Below are 15996 nucleotides of genomic sequence, written 5' to 3' on the forward strand. Positions count from 1 at the left end.
TTTATAGCAGCTCTTTTCATAGTAGCAAAAAACTGCAAACTTAGGGGGTGCTTATCCTTTGGAGAACTGCTAAATAAATGAAACAATATTATTGTGCCAGAAGAAATGATGAAATTAATAGTTTCAGAGGAAACTGAGAATAATTTTATGAATTGATACATAGTAAACAGAACTAAAAGGACAATTAATCAAGAAAAACAATTTTGAAAGATTTTATAACTCTGATCATTGCAAGGACTAACCATGATTCTGGATGATTAAAGACAAAGCATGCTACTCACTTCTTGCCAGAAGGATAGTGAACTTAAATTGCAGAATGACACGCATCTTTGGCCACACTGGAATTTATCTTACTGGACTACGCATTTTTATAGCATTATTTTTCTTTCTTTCTTTTTTTCATTGTTTAATAAAACAGTATTATGGGAAACAGGAAGGATACTAAATACCTGTAAAATAAATAACAAAGTGCCATTTGAGGACTGAGAATTAAGATTGTCATTTTGGTAGGTGAGTAAAGAAGGCTGAAGGTGGTATTTGAGCTGTCTTTAAAGGATTTTTAGGAATGCAACAGAGAGGAAAGGCATTCTAGGCATAAGGAATGGCATGGAAATCAGAGGTCACAGAGAGCAGACCAGTTTAATTGGAGTGGAGAGTATGTGAAGGAGAATAAGATGAGCTGGGACTAGAAAGGTAAGGTGACACTAGATTGTGAAGAGCCTTGAATGTCAGGTAGAAGAATTTCAACTTTAATTGGAAGATAATAGGCAATCATTTTTGCATAAATGAAAGACAGTACCAGATGTAAGCATAACATAAATTATTCTGGCAGTATGAATGAAGGACAGATTGGAAAGAGGATGGTAATGAAGATTAAAAAAAAAAGATCTGTCACAAAGCTATTTTGCAAAAGTCCAAGGGAATGATAATGAGAATTTGCACTACAGTGATGAAAATGAGAATGGACTGGAGGGAATAAATTTGTGAGATATTTCAGGGCTGGAATTTCTAGGATTAGGACAGTTGAAGGAGAGAAAAGGGTCAAAGATAACTCCAAGGTCATAAACATGAAAAAAGGGTTGAATGACGGGGTCAAAGATAGAAATAGTGCAAACAGAAGGAAGAGAGGACTTAGGAAGAAAGATAATGTTCTGTTTTGAACATCTTCAGTTTGAGGTGGTGGTGAGACATTCAGCTGGATATCTGAAGGCAGACAGAGAAGCAGATATGAAACTCAAAAAAAAGAGGTGATAAGTATTTGGAAATCATGTGACAGACCTTTGGGGTACACTTACATTAAGAGATCAGGAAGGGGCTGAGTATCCAGAGAAGGAGAAAGAGGAGAAATAGAGAGGTAAGGAGGAAACAAAAACATAAATGTGTCTCTGAAGCATAGGAGTCAGTATTTTCAAAAGGAAATGGTTAACTTGGTTAAAAGCAGTTGTGTGCTGGACTCAGATTCTACCTGAATCCAATTTATTTTTCAGTATGAGCATTTATACTTTGGAAATCAGCAAATGCAATTACGCTTGATTTATTGTTTTTATGCTTGTTTAGACTTAAGAAAGTGACTGAGAAAATGTTAGAGCTGATGAAACTTAAAAGTGTGTTTTATATGTATTCCCCGCCCCCCCCCCCCCCACGAAATGTTTGTTAAACATTTACTAGCACACTCCTGGTGAAAAGCCAGAGAGAAGACAAGTAGAATTCAACAATCAGAAGGTCACTGATAATCTTTGAGAGAACAATTTCAGTATTGTTGAGGGAAGAATCAGATGTCAATGGTACAAGAGAAGTAAAGAAATGGAGACACTGCATATAGCCAACTTTCCAAGAAGCCAAGTAGTGAAGACAAGCATGATGAGAAGATGGTATCTGAATGGGTTAGAAAAATCCAAAGAAAGCTTTAAAAAAAAAAATTTAAGGGACAGCTAGGTGGCGCAGTGGATACAGTGAACCTGAGTTCAAATCTAGCCTCAGACACTTGACACTTAGAACTGTGTGACCCTGGGCAAGTCACTTAACCCCAATTGCCTCACCAAAAAAGAAAAAAACTTTAAAAAAATTAAGTCAGGGAGACCTAATCATGTTAGTAGATAGTTTGGAAAGAACAAGGAGACAGGGAGTGATTTTATATATATATATTATATATATATATATATATATATATATATATATATATATATATATATATATATATATATATATATATATATATATATATATATATATGTATATATTCAGGAGAGAGAAGGGATGAGTGAGGGATGAGATTTGAAGGGAGCAGCTAGGTGCCAGGCCTGCAAAAAACTCATCTTCCTGAGTTCAAAAGATACTTACCACGAAGGTAGCTGGCACAGTGAATAGAACACCTGCCCTGGAGTCAGGAGGACCTGAGTTCAAATCCAGCCTCAGACACATGATACTCACTAGCTGTGTGACCCTGGGTAAGTCACTTCACCCTGTTTGCCTCAGTTTCCTCATTTGTAAAAATGAGCTGGAGAAGGAAATGGCAAACCACTCTAGTATCTGCCAAGAAAACCCTCAAATGGTGTTACAAAGAGTAGGACATGACTGAAACCACTGAACAATAACTGGAATAAGGTCCCAGAGGAAGTGAGAGAGAATGTGGTCTAGAGAACAGGTAAGGGCAGCAGTTCTTAACCTTTTCTGTGTGCTATGGACCCCTTTGGCAGCCTGGTGAAGCCTAGAGACTCCTTAAAATCTTTTAGAATTCATAAAACTAAATATATTGGATTATAAAGGAAATCAATTATACTAAAATAGTTATCAAAATATATTAAAAAAAAACCAACCCAAGTTCACAGAACCCAGGTTAAGTACCCCTGAAGTAGAGGATTAATCTTAGAGAAGATGACTTGGCAATACTTTTTCTATGACTGGAGGAAAGGAGAGAAGGGGACATGATGCTGCCAAGTGCTGAAGGAGGAGAGAGTTTGGGAGAGGTCATAAGCTTACAGATTTAGAACTGAAAAAGATCTCCAAGGTCACCTAGTCTACAAGTGTCAAACACAGAGTCCTGAAGCATTGAGCAGCCCAAAACACTTCTGAATGACTTGAATCAGATTAAAGTGCAATTCCTATCTGATTTTAATGTGTTGACATATTAAAAAGGAAATTTAAAAACATGTATGGGTTTCTAAGTTAATATGTGACCCACAGGGATCTTTATCTATGGTTAGTGGCTCCCATTTCTATGTGAGTTTGACACCAATGACTAGTCCGTTTCCTTCATTATACAAATGAGAAAACAGAGGGACCGAGAAATGAAGCGACTTCTCAAAGTCACACTGGCAGTAGGTAGCAAAGCCAGGATTTCAAACCCAGGTTTCCTGACTCCAGATAGAATACTATTTCTACTACACCATATTGCCTCAGTGTTCTTACTGAGTGCCTGGGACAAACATAGTAGGAACTTAATAAATGTTTATTGATGAACTGACTGAGAAGCTAGATCATATGCTGTAAATGTGAGGGGTTAAGGTTTGGAGAGGAGGAGAGAAGGCTTAAAATATGCAGTGTAAAATAAAAATAGAGAATGAATGAGGGATACTGAAGGAGTGTTGACCAGCATCAAAGGCTCAGTTAAGGTTATATAACAAATTTGTAGTGGTGAGGTCAGCTGTTTCATGATTTTTCTATAGCAAAGGTCTCATAATGTAACCTCCCTTCTCAATAAACTCCAGTGGCTTCCTATTACTTCTAGTATTAAATATAACGTCTCTGGCCTTTAAGGCATTCAATCTCCTGACCCCTTCCTACTTTTCCAAACTTCTTAAACTTAAGCTCTCTAATCTTCTGGCTACAAAGACGTATTCGCCCTTCCTTGAACACTATATTTCATCTCTCATAACCATACCTTTGCACTGTCTATCCCTCATGCCTGGAATTCTCTCTCCTCACCTCTAGCTCTTAGGTGCCTTGGCTTCCTTCAAGACTTAGTTCCAATTCTGACTTCTGTAAGAGGCCTTTCTTTCTCCACTGGCTGGTAGTGCTTTCCCCACTTGAAGCTACTTGTATGTATCTTGTAAGTACTCAGTTATTTATACACGGTCTCCCCTTCTAGAATTAGAGCTCTAATGGAAGGGACAGTTCTCACCTTTCTTTGTATTTCTATCGCTGCAAATATTTAATAATTGTTTTAAATTGATTGATTACCTCAATCTATGCTTTGCAACTCTGGGGCATGATGAAGCCATTGGACTGTGAGGTTGAAGATTCACAGGTCTGGAATGGCAAGTAGGTGTGTGGGTGGTGGGGTGGGGCGGGTGAGGTACACAAGATTCTAGGGTAGTATCGACAATAATAGTCGATGGAATAGTAATAGAGATGGAAGAACAGAAAATTGAGATTAGATGATGATCATGAGATATTTGCTGTTTCTCCTTCCCCCCTACAACCCAAACCATAAGAGATCTCACAGAGCTCCAACCATCATTTTGGTCTCAAAAGGTCCAGACTTGCCCAAGGTCTTAGATTTTCAGCCAGTAGAAGGGCCAGGGCTAGAACTATGGTCAGGGCTTCTTTTTCCCATCACACTGCCTTACTTTAACATCACCTCCAAAAGATTTAGGGAAATACTCTTCCTGTGCCAAGCCCACGGGTGGGGCAATTATGTGGTACCACATGATCAGGCAGAATGATACATTCCATTTATGTTTCTATTTATATGCATTTTTTATAAGCTGGGGGGGGTCGTCAAGGAGACTAGGTTCCCGATGCTCTAAAGACCAACCTGGCCGAAAGCCACTAAGCATGCTTAGGATACAAGAGTTCCTTGCTTTCTCCTAGCTGCTCTCGTAGGCGTCAGATGCTCCTGGAAGCTTGTGCGTGGGGTGACCGGGCAGAGGGTCCCCTTAAAGGGGGTTGTATTTGGTCTCTCCCAGAGGGTTTGGTCAGGCCCCTCCTATAGCTCCACCCCCAGGGACGGAGGTGGGTTATTCCTGCTTGCACTACTGCTGCAGTGTTCTTCCAGCCCACTAGCTAGGGTATTTTTCCCGTTTCTATTCTCAAGCTTCTGACTCTTGGATGGTAGTTCACTTCGACCTCTTCTCACTATCCCCATTCTCCCTTCCCCCTCCTCAAAGCAAAATATTTAGAAGTCCCTGGACATCTACCGGCCCTGCAACAGGAGCTCCAGCAGCCCCACATTCCACGGATTCCTGCTCTGTGACGTCCCCAAGGACGTAGCTCCGCGAGCTGAGCAGGGTTGCTTCGGCTAGGGAGCTCCAGCTTCGTGTTCCAAACACACGCATAAACACACACACACACACCACACACTCACACAGAGGCGTGCGCACAGAACAGCAAAGCCTACACCCTTGGGACTCCTCTTCGGGCCACATTCCATTCCGCCCCCCACCGCGAGCCCCTTCCCTCCCTTCTTCCTCCCGGCACCCCAGCGCCTCAGAGCCCAGCCGTGTTGGGGGGTGGGGACGCCGCTGCCCCCGGCGCCTGCTTCATCTCCTCTCCCCCGAGCGGCCCCTTTCCTCCCTCCTCTCTCTCCTTCTTGCATTTCCTGCGGCTCTCGCTTGCTTAGCCCACGAAAGTCAGTGCAAACTTTTCCCTCCCTGGAGTGCAACGTGAGCAGATCTTGGGGCAGGTTGCTGTAACTTTTTATTTTTGCCTCCGCCCCGCCGTCCCCTCTTCCAACCTTCAGTTCTCCTGAAAGAGCACACACAAAGTAGCTGCTAGCGGGCCCTCTCTCTCCCTCCCACTTCACCCCATCCTCTTGGGCCTTAAGCCTTGGGATCTCCCGGCCGTGGAACAAAACCCACATTGGATGACTAGGTTTCTCTTCTCACTCTATTTCCCCCTTTCCTCCTCTTATCCTTCCCTTCTTCCTTCTTGGACTCTCCTCGCTTGATCGGAGCGGAAACCTCCCTCCCCTTTCTCCTCCTCCTCCACTACTTCCCCCCTCCCCTTCCCAAATCAGCCACTGTAATAAATTCCTTGGGGAATTGAAGCTTCTGCCGCCGCCGACCTTTTCGTGGGGGACTCGGGACCTCTGTCCGGGGGGGACGTGTAAGCAGGTAAGTGTCGGGGTACGTAACACACACACCCTGTTGGCCAAGGCTTGGAGCTCTGCGGTCCGTGCCTTTGCTTGGAGTCCTAGAGGGGCTTTGGAAGGCTGGCTTTCAGCTCCACCGCTGCTTGCAGATGACTTTGGCAAACACTTGGAGAACGAACTTGCGTTCTGGCCGACCACGGACCAGACGGACGGACGGACGGACGCCTCCGCTGTGCAGGAGTTGGCTGGCTAGAGGGATTACTCCCGTAGTGAAGGCGCAGAGCTTGCCTGGTGAGGGTTGGAGGTCGCTAGGAGTCTGATTAGCCGAAGCCTCCTTCAATTCCTTTTGAGTTTTAGTGGGGAAGGGTTGCCTCTTGAAGATATCCACGTTGTTGGGGGAGGGGGGATGCTAAGGGATTTAGGACGTTCTCTTCCTCTGAGGGGAGGCAGACTCCTCTAGTGGGACACCCCACCGCCCAGCCCACTACGGGGGATCCCCGTGGAGAAAGAAGTTTCTTCCTGCCCCCTCACTAGGCCCCATGTTTGCCAACAGCTCTTTCGGGGCCCATAGCCCATATCTGTGAAATTTGTCTCCGACCAGATTTTTTTCTGGCCCACTCCTCTTCCAAAAAAACCCCCACTCAAACTGATTGAGGTTTAACAACTCCCTCCTTAGAAAACAGATTTTTAGGGGGACACTTTGCAAGAGGCTTACCATCGTTTTACCTGGAGGGAGCAAAAAGGTAAAATGTACTGTCCACCCAGTTTTCTGCCCCTTTTTCTGTTTGCTCTCTGTAAGGTGAGAACTCAAGAAGGAAGCTTGGGGTTGTTAGCTGTTGCCTTCAAGTGGGGACGTCTTCTAGTTCTGCAACCAAGGTATCTTGTAGCAGGGATCTTTGACAGTGTACTGCTTTTTCCTCTTCTGACCAATTTCAAAAAAGAAACTATGGTTCTTACCCCTCAACCATCAGATACAAAAAAAGAACATGCAGGACAGAATAAATCAGAATCTAGTAACCACAGGAAAATTCAATCAAGTAGGGGCCAAGTTAAAGATTGGAGGTCAGTAGTAGCCTTTTTCCCTGATGGTAGAGATGAGATAGGGCACAGACAGGTTTGAATCAAACCTGAGAGAGGGGACTTTTATGTCCACATGTCCTCAGGTGTGGAGAACCCTACTGTGGGCTCTAGGTTGTCAAGGGCTGCTCCACTGTTATAGGCAAAAGGTTAGTTGCACTATACAGCCTTTCGTTGTGGTCACCTTTGGTTATGGCGGTGAGGTGGCAGGCGCTAGCAGCAGTAGGGACTTTGCTACTGCTCATCCATTTTAAGAGTAAGCCCACCAACTGAGAGGTGGAAGTTAAATAGCTTGCCTATTTTATGTAAGCAGTTTAGAGATCAAAGAACGTCAGAAATGTACGCCTTTTGCTTTTGTTATGCCTTGGTGAGAGTGAGTGCTTGTGTCAGTAATGCTCATTCTCTTATAAATCGCTTAGAAATGCTATAGTTATTGCTACAGCACAGTTATAAGAGCCACTTTCTTTTTCCTGCAACTTTATTAGGGATGGACTGATGCATAGGAAGTTGAATGGCATATGACAGCTTTTCATGCTGTAGCCATGGTATACTGTATGAGGTCCCTAATTTAGAAGCTTATTATGGTATACATAGTGCAAGTGTCAACTTGTAGCCAGTTTTTAAACGAGCTGTTCTTTGTAGGGCTGATATCATACGTCACCGTATATAATTCGTATATACACTCATATTTACATACACTACTTTGTATGCATTCCACAAGATGGGGAGGGGAAGAGGAGGTGGGGTTAAGAAACTTGCTCAGGGTCATTAGGCTGGTAATCAGATGGAGTTAGCCACGGAACCTTGCATTTTTGACTGTCAATCTGGTGCCCTTTCCTGTATAACATGCTACTTTTATTAGCACTGGTATGATTAGCGCCTTACTCTTGTGCATGGTGGTTGTGCTATGCTAGTGTCTGTGATTTTATTTCTATGCATCAGACATCTGACTGGGAAAAATGCGTGGTTATTTCTTTTAAATAACCACTTGCGTTCATCTTTGCCTCTCCGCCTACTGGTGAAGATTCTCCTTGACCGTCTGTGATCTTCCCAGGAGGAGTGGTAGGTGAAGACAAGTCTTTCTAGCCAGTTATGCTTAAAGTAGACATTAAGTTTAGACAAACATTTCAGTTGCAGGCAGCAGCATGTAAGTGAGCCAAGAATGGAAGAGCCTTTTGGTACACCAAAAAGAAACCAGAAATTTCAAGTGTCGTAAAGACTCTTTTATTTGCCTTGAGTTGTAGGGTGAGGGTGAGATACTAAGATGATTTCCTCTTATATTTTTATTTTCTTATTGGGATCTAGGTCTTTTTGAATGAGAATAAAGATATTCAGTTGAGTATCCAGGAGCTGGTTGTTCAGTTTATGGACTACTTGTGAAGCCTTTTGTTTCTTTTTGGTCTGGTCTAGTAATTTCTTTGGTCCAGGGAACTCCTGGTGAGAAAGCTCCCTTTATCATTGCACAATAGTCTTGTTTCTCTACCCAGTTATAGTCTTAATTTCTCAGTGCCCCCAAGCATTGAGGGATGAAGTAATTTATCCAGGGTCACATAGCATGTATTTGTTAGTGATGAATCTCGAACCTAGGTCTTCCTGATTGCAAGGCTTGCTTTCTATTCACAACACTACCTGCTTTTCCCTTGTTTCTTTTCCTTTATCCACATCCTACCCTATTATTTTAGTTTTGTCTGTAGGTACTCAACAAATAAAATGAATGCCAGAGCTTTCATCAATTGAGGAAGGGAAGAGAGACAGGTTGTTGTTAAGTCATGTGTGACTCTTTGTGGCTTCATTTGGGATTTTCTTGGCAAAGATACTGGAGTGGTTTGCCACTTCCTTCTCCAGCTCATTTTACACATGAGGAAACTGAGGCAGACAGGGTGAAGTGACTTGCCCAGGGTCTCACAGCTAGGAGATATCTAAGGCCAGAACTCAGGTCTTCCTGACTCCTGTATAGAGTGCCATGGAGTCAGGAAGACTTATCTTCCTGAGCTCAAGTCTGGCCTCGGACACTTACTAGTTGTATGACCCTAAGCAAGTCGTTCACCCTGTTTGCCTCAGTTTCCTCACGTGTAAAATGAGCTGGAGAAGGAAGTGGCAAACCACTCCAGTATCTTTGCCAAGAAAACCCGAAATGGAGGCACGAAGAGTCGGACATGACTGAAAAATGACTGAACAACAAACTTCCTGACATGAATTCCTATCCAGTGTCACCTTGACGTCCCAAAAGAGACAAGACAAAACTCTTAGTCAATTAAGTCTCATGCTGTTAGTCAGGATGAAGAAGATTTTGGTGAAAAGGAGGTTAAAATGAATGCTTAAGTGAAGTTTTGTGAATTACCAGCTGTTGTTTATCTGCACCTTGCCCAGGGCTGTATTGATTCTCTATTTGACTTATTGCTTCTTTGTCAGCTTCATCCAAACTTATGCAGAGTGTGACCCTGGGAGAGTTCCTTATGTTTTTGAGAATCAATTATTGTTACAAAAACATTTTTGTGTTTGATTCCTTTTTAGGATTGGGTTCACATGCATGCCGCATACACATGCAGCCTGTTTTTTACTGTTTAGTCTATTTGCCCCAAGCTGTATAGGACATGGAAGTTGAGAGGTTTTGTTTTAGGTAAAGTCACTCAGAAGCCAAAATATAGCTTCTGGGAAGAAAGACAGGAAGAAAGGAGCACATATTTTTCCATGTGCTCCTCTCTCACTAGTGACCAAACATGTGATTTGTGCTGATGTAAAAGTCCCTCATGCCTTTGAGTAATGATATTTAGAGGAAAATTTCAGTTTTTGGCTTTTGGGAATGCATCTGCAGACCTTTAAAATTGAGACCTGAATAGTCTGGAAACAGTCATGGAAGAGTCTTTTTTGGAGACATGGTTTCTTTCGTGTCCGCATGGATCATGCTATTTATCCTCTAACACAACTCAATGCTGACCCACCCACCCCACAGGTACCTCGTACTTCAGTGATGCTTTTCATCTGAGAAGCTGAGAAGTATTTGATAAACATTAACTCAGTGATCTTCGTACCTACCTCCTGGTAGCAGAGGATGTAAGAAGGAGTTCTTCGCAGACCTGAGCAATGTCATAGGGCACATGGGTATGTGTTCTTGATGTGGAAAGGAGGGTTCCAGCAAAACACTGGAGTTACAGATCTGTGGGGTTAGAGGGAGGTCGGAATCTCAGGTGTAGGTACTGCTTTGAAATGGTCAAAGGGAGAAAAACTTCGAAAATGAAATGTGTGGCTTGTTGGATAGCAGAAGTTCACATCTTCTTCCTCTCCCTCACCCCTTACCCTTCATTTAATAATCACTCATGATGTGTGTCTATATAAGAATCTTACCAACTGCTTTTCTGGTAGTTGGCTTTTTGTGATAACAATCCTTTATATTTATATCACATTTTAAAATGCTTAAAGCACTTTCACATTCACATGTCTTCTCAGAAGCCATGGGATGATACACATAGGTATTATATCTCCAATGCCTATGTATATCATCCTTTTCCCCACTTTTTTCTTAAATAGGTGAAGAAATTAAGGTTCACCAATATTAAATGACTTGTCCAAAGTCTGACAGCTAATAAGTGATAAAACCAGGACTACAGCCCAAATCTTGCCTCTTAGTTCAGTGCTGTTTCTCAACAGCAGGCAACACTGATTTGGAATGTAGTTATTCTGGGGGTGTGGAGGGAGTGGAGGAGATGGTTAAATGTCTAAGTTATATTATCAATGGCATGCTAATATATTTTTTTAAATTTTCCTGTTTTTCTGGTAGCTAGCAGGGTGCATTGACTTGGTTTTGCCATCCAAAGAACTCTACTACATTGGCCTTAAAACTTTTCTCAAGAAGAAGAGACCAGTGTTATTATTATCATCCTTAACTAACTCTTGGTGTTGGTGTTAGAATTTTATATCTGTATGAGTTAGTGTAGTTTGTTAGAGTATACCGTGTACCTTAGTCAACTAGCTTTACATAGAAGAGCCTCTCTTCTCAATCCATAGATCCAGTAACCCAGTCAGACATCCTGTATATATTGGCTACTTGCGAGATCTGGAGAGGATAATGATGGAAAAGCAAGTTAAAGTGTAAATAGACACCCAGGCACAGTTGTAATATCTTGGATGGTTGACTTAAGTTGGTATTGTTCATAAACATCATTGGTTAAAGTTGGAGCTCAGCACAAAGGACACCATAGACTTGAGTCTACATCAGAAGTTCCCAAACTTATTTGGCCTACTGCCCTCTTTTTAAAAAAAATTACTCAGCACTTCCATGGAAATCTACTTTCTTTAATCCTTTAACATTTTTTTTTAAATTTGTGCCATTTCAAAAAAATATAAAATGTATATATATATATATTTTTAAATGAAATCTTAAGTTTACTATTTTATTGTAAATTTGTGGGGTTTTTTTCCTGCATTGACATTTTGATGATGCAATATTGTGTCGTGTAACCATATAGTATCATATTGTAAAAAGTCATTACATGCACATATTCCTGCCGATGCATGCTGGACTTCCTGACAATGTACAACATGCTTGCCTGCCAACACTTACTTGTTAAGACCTGTTGGCGGACTTGACTATTGATTGGTTATGTTATAACTGCTTATAAGTTGTTATAACCATTATAACTTGCATTTTGTGTGTATATATGGAAAATAATGTAATCACTACGACTTTAACTCTGTTACACAACAGGTGAAATGTGTATGAACAGTTTTTCAAAATTTTCTCATCCTTTCTTCTTTCCTTATGCTTCCACTGCCCCCTTATTTTAATTCAATGCCCCACAATTGCACCCAAGGCTACTATTGGCCCCCTGGATCATTCCAGCACCCCTCCCAGGGGGCAGTATTGCCCACTTTGGGAACCTATGGTACTATCACGCCTCTCTCAGTGATGTCAGACCCATTGATGGCCACTAGCAAAGTTGTCAAACCTTCTATGTGTGTTCCATAGCTAACCAACAGCCTACTTTTCTTGTCTTGAAGTGATCAGAAGACACTCAAAAGCTTTATTTTCTTTTGTTATTTTATTGTATTTGGGGAATTAGGAATCTCACCCTGCTTTTCTGGTGGGGCATGGTACAAATTTTACGTTTTTGCTGAGGAGGTTTGGAGAATACTTTTGATTGTCTAAGAGATGAGGAGAGTTCCCGGCTCATTTAAGACCTCTCAAGTACTGAAAGGGTTACTGAGCGCCACGCATAACATTTGTTAGAGTTAAAACCTGGTTTAGAATTTGGTTCTTAGTAGTGGTGAAGTGAACTAGACAAACCTCATGTCTATTGATAACTATACGTGTCTGGAGTATCCATATCACATGTCCTTGTCTGAGAAAAGACCTGACACGTAGAAGCCATCTCCTGAAGTCAATGGCAATATGCTTTCTAATAAAAACTATACCTTACTCAGAAACTTCCAAAGCCTCAGAGACTATTCTCTGAACTTTACAAACTTGTAATGCCTTAGGAAATGAAAGGTGTCAGCCATTAGAGATCCCTAGCAAAGACAGGGTTTAAGAAATAGGGACATTTGGCAGCAAGGACACAAAACCAATCTCTGCAGGTTTGGGCAGATCATTGAAGACTATTTTCTTTAAGTACCTTGTTTGCCCTCTTATATCTTGTTTTGTAAAAGAGACTAAGGCAAAATTTCCACATATTTTCAAGGCCAACCAATGGGTAACTAGGATAGGTTGAAAATCGAAAAAGACAGCAGTCATGACACACCCCTAAATTGAGGCAGACTAGCAGGTATTTCCATAAGGAGAACTTCCCAATTGAAAACAGTTTGCAGTATTGCTGTAGGGGTACTTTGTAAGCAAGTTTAATTCTTATGGGCAGAGAGAATTTAAATGTGGTAGAAACCTGTTCCCAGCCTGTGAGGTATGTCCAGGCCCTCTCTGCTTTAAGAAGGGTGTCATAGTTTAACATGATGGTACCTGTACAACCTCTATCGGTGTGCTTCCTGTCTTGGGGATGAGGGAGGGAAGGAAGGAGGGGAAAAAATTTGGAACTCAAAATCTTACAAAAATGATGTTGAAAACTATCTTTACATGTAATTGGAAAAATAAAATACTATTAAGTGGGGAAAAAATAAAAAAATAAAACGTACTTAATAAAAGAAGGGTGTCGTGGGTAATCCAACTTGATTCTTCATCATCCAGACAGAGTTCTCTTACTTTGCCAACAACTCAAGCTGTCACATACACAGCAACTTGATTTTGTCACCTGTGTTATACCGTAAAGTACGCTATTGATTCTGTGTACTTTTTTCATTTCCCAAATAAATGAAATGAAGACAAAATTATTAACCATAAACATTTGTTTGATATGGCAGAAAGCAGATTTTGGGGACCTTGCCCCATTATTTATTACAGACACAGAAGTAGGGGTTGGAAATAGTATTTGAAATTGTAATTGCACTGATGTTTTTCTTAATGTTCAGAATTTGTTTTCCAGACTTTCTCTTGAGTTATTTACTTTGTTCCTATTTGATTTCTTACAGTGACATTTCATAGGCATTCTCTCTTCTGGCTGATCCTGTGATCAGTCTTCATTTTGGATTTTTCTTGGGTTTAACTTCAGCATGTGATAAATCTGGGCCAAAAGCGCTACTCCTTGATGTGAGGTTGCCATATTAGTGTTATCGAAAGTAGTTGATTTAGAATGGAGCAGCAATATATCCTTTCTTAGAAGGGGTCGCTGAGTTTATTATATCCAACTGCAGGGCTGTAATAGCCATAATGAAGGAGGATTATGCAGTATTATGTTTTATGGAGGGTGTGCTGGGCTGTTACAGGGTCAGCTGTGACAGCTAGAGCTGGCAATTAGGTTTCATTTAAGGCTCCATGTGGCAATTAACTTTGGCTTCTGCCAGGGAAATCCTGTGATCTATTAGGCATAATTTTTTCATTATACATTTGGTAAAATGTACTTTAAATGATGAAGGTACTCATTTGTTAGATTTAAGCCTATCTCCAAATTATCATTTGAAAACTGGAAGTGACTTTTTTGATTACCTACATTTAAATCCATAGATTATACTAACATTCTGGATGGAATATGTCTTTTAATTGAAATAATTTTTACAAGGTCACACAAATTCATTGGTATAAACATAATAGTGGTTTAAATTAGTTGTGGAATATTAAACAATTATGTGGTTTAACAAAAAAAGTATAACTGAAGTTATTTATATAATGGAAATTATACAATTAATTGAACTATGTTATCAAAATAGTTTTAATTATATTCTTTAAAAAAATATTGGTTTATCTAAAATGAATCAAAGCCTGAAAAAGATGATTGTGATTAGCATTGTTGTTGTCGTCACTAAAAAATATTTTGCTGTTTCCCAATTTGCAGTTTGTTCACTTAGGAACCAGGTAGGCATAATGACATTTGGGATTTCCTTATTAGTGAGATGCAATTTAGACATTTTGCTTCTCCACCTATTGATGTATAGTGTCACTTACATTGCTTAGGAAAGGTTTTTTTTTTTATTATCACTATGATGGTGATCATTTTGGTCCAGACTTGTAATTTTCAGGATTATGGGGAATTCTTGGTATGGAAACTCCCTCCACTGATGCAGACCAGCAACATCTCAACAACTGAAAGTTTTAAAAAGTTGATAGAGGTACTGAGAAGGTAAGTGATTTGTGCATAGTCACACAGCTAGTATGTGTCAGAGGTAGAATTGGAACCCGGGTATTCCTGATTACAAAGCTAGCTGCCTATCTACTATTCTATGTCAGTCCTTTGAAGAATTACATACAAAAATGTCTTGTTATTCCACTTAAAATGCCATTATTTTGGAGAACTGAAAGTTGAACTAGCCCATTTTGTAGTTCAGTGATCTGTAATTTCACTAGTGCTGTTACTGCCTATGTTATTTCAGAATGTATCTTCTCTGTAACTTAGAAAATGGTCTAAAATGGTTTATGGCTGAATAATTCATTACCCTGTGGCTAACCTGGTGTGATCAACCTTCCTGAATTTAGATAGGCTGATCTTTTGTTGGGCAGATAGAGTGCTGGGCCTGAAGTCAGGAAGACTCATCTTGAGTTCAGATCTAGCCTCAGACACTTACTAGCTATGAAACCTTGGCCAAGTTACTTAACCCTGTTTGCCTCGGTTTCCTCATATGTAAAATGAACTGGAAAATGAAATAGCAAACCATTCTAGTATGTTTGCCAAGAAAACCCCAAATGGGGTCTTGAAGAATTAGTTACAACTGATGTCTCTGTGTGTGCGTGTGTGTGTGTGTGTGTGTGTGTGTGCGTGTGTGTTTATATGTGTTTTGTTGGGACTGTACTTGATTCCTTCCAAGCGTGGTAGGACTTCAGCTCTTCAGACTTAAGTCTTCAGGGACCCAGGGTCACCTTCATACCATCAGAGCAAGGATTTAGTGGAGGGAAATAATACATCTTTTATTTTGAATAGCAAAAAAAGAGAACATTTCTACATGTGAACTACTGTAGAAAGAGGATATTTAAAATCATGAATCTCTGCTATATACAACTTGATTTTTTAAAAAAAGTCTATATTAAATCCATCATGTTACTTTCAGTGCTATCCTGTTTGTGTTTCCCTCTGAACTTTTGTTCTCTGTGTATTTTTAAAAGGACAAAAACCATTAAAAAAAAAGGGGGTGGGTGGGAAATCCATTGCCTTATACATCAGTCTAAACACTCAAACTCTGCTCAGTGATACATAAAGGAAACAAAATATGTACACTAGAATTATGATACTGGAAAGGACCTTAAAGATTATCAGTTTCAGCCCCCTCCTTTCATAAATGAAAAGTAGTTTCCCAGTTGGTTAAGTAATTAAGCCTAAGGTGACATTGCTAATTGTGACAAGGCAGGGCTTTTA

At 40.6% G+C, this 15996-nt stretch overlaps 1 protein-coding gene across 2 annotated transcripts in view; it reads left to right on the top strand.

Annotated features, from left to right (window-relative positions):
• The first annotated feature begins 4992 nt into the window (after window positions 1-4992).
• Window positions 4993-15996, top strand: part of PTPN14 (protein tyrosine phosphatase non-receptor type 14) — a 259512-nt gene continuing 248508 nt past the window's right edge. For both annotated transcript variants that reach the window (XM_021007778.2, XM_021007777.2), the window contains exon 1: window positions 4993-6053. The gene's annotated coding sequence lies outside the window, so the exon portion shown is untranslated. The remainder of the gene's footprint in view (window positions 6054-15996) is intronic.

This window comes from Phascolarctos cinereus, unplaced genomic scaffold (assembly GCF_003287225.1).
Source record: "Phascolarctos cinereus isolate Bilbo 61053 unplaced genomic scaffold, phaCin_HiC Scaffold_5;HRSCAF=322, whole genome shotgun sequence".
Lineage (NCBI taxonomy): Eukaryota > Metazoa > Chordata > Mammalia > Diprotodontia > Phascolarctidae > Phascolarctos > Phascolarctos cinereus.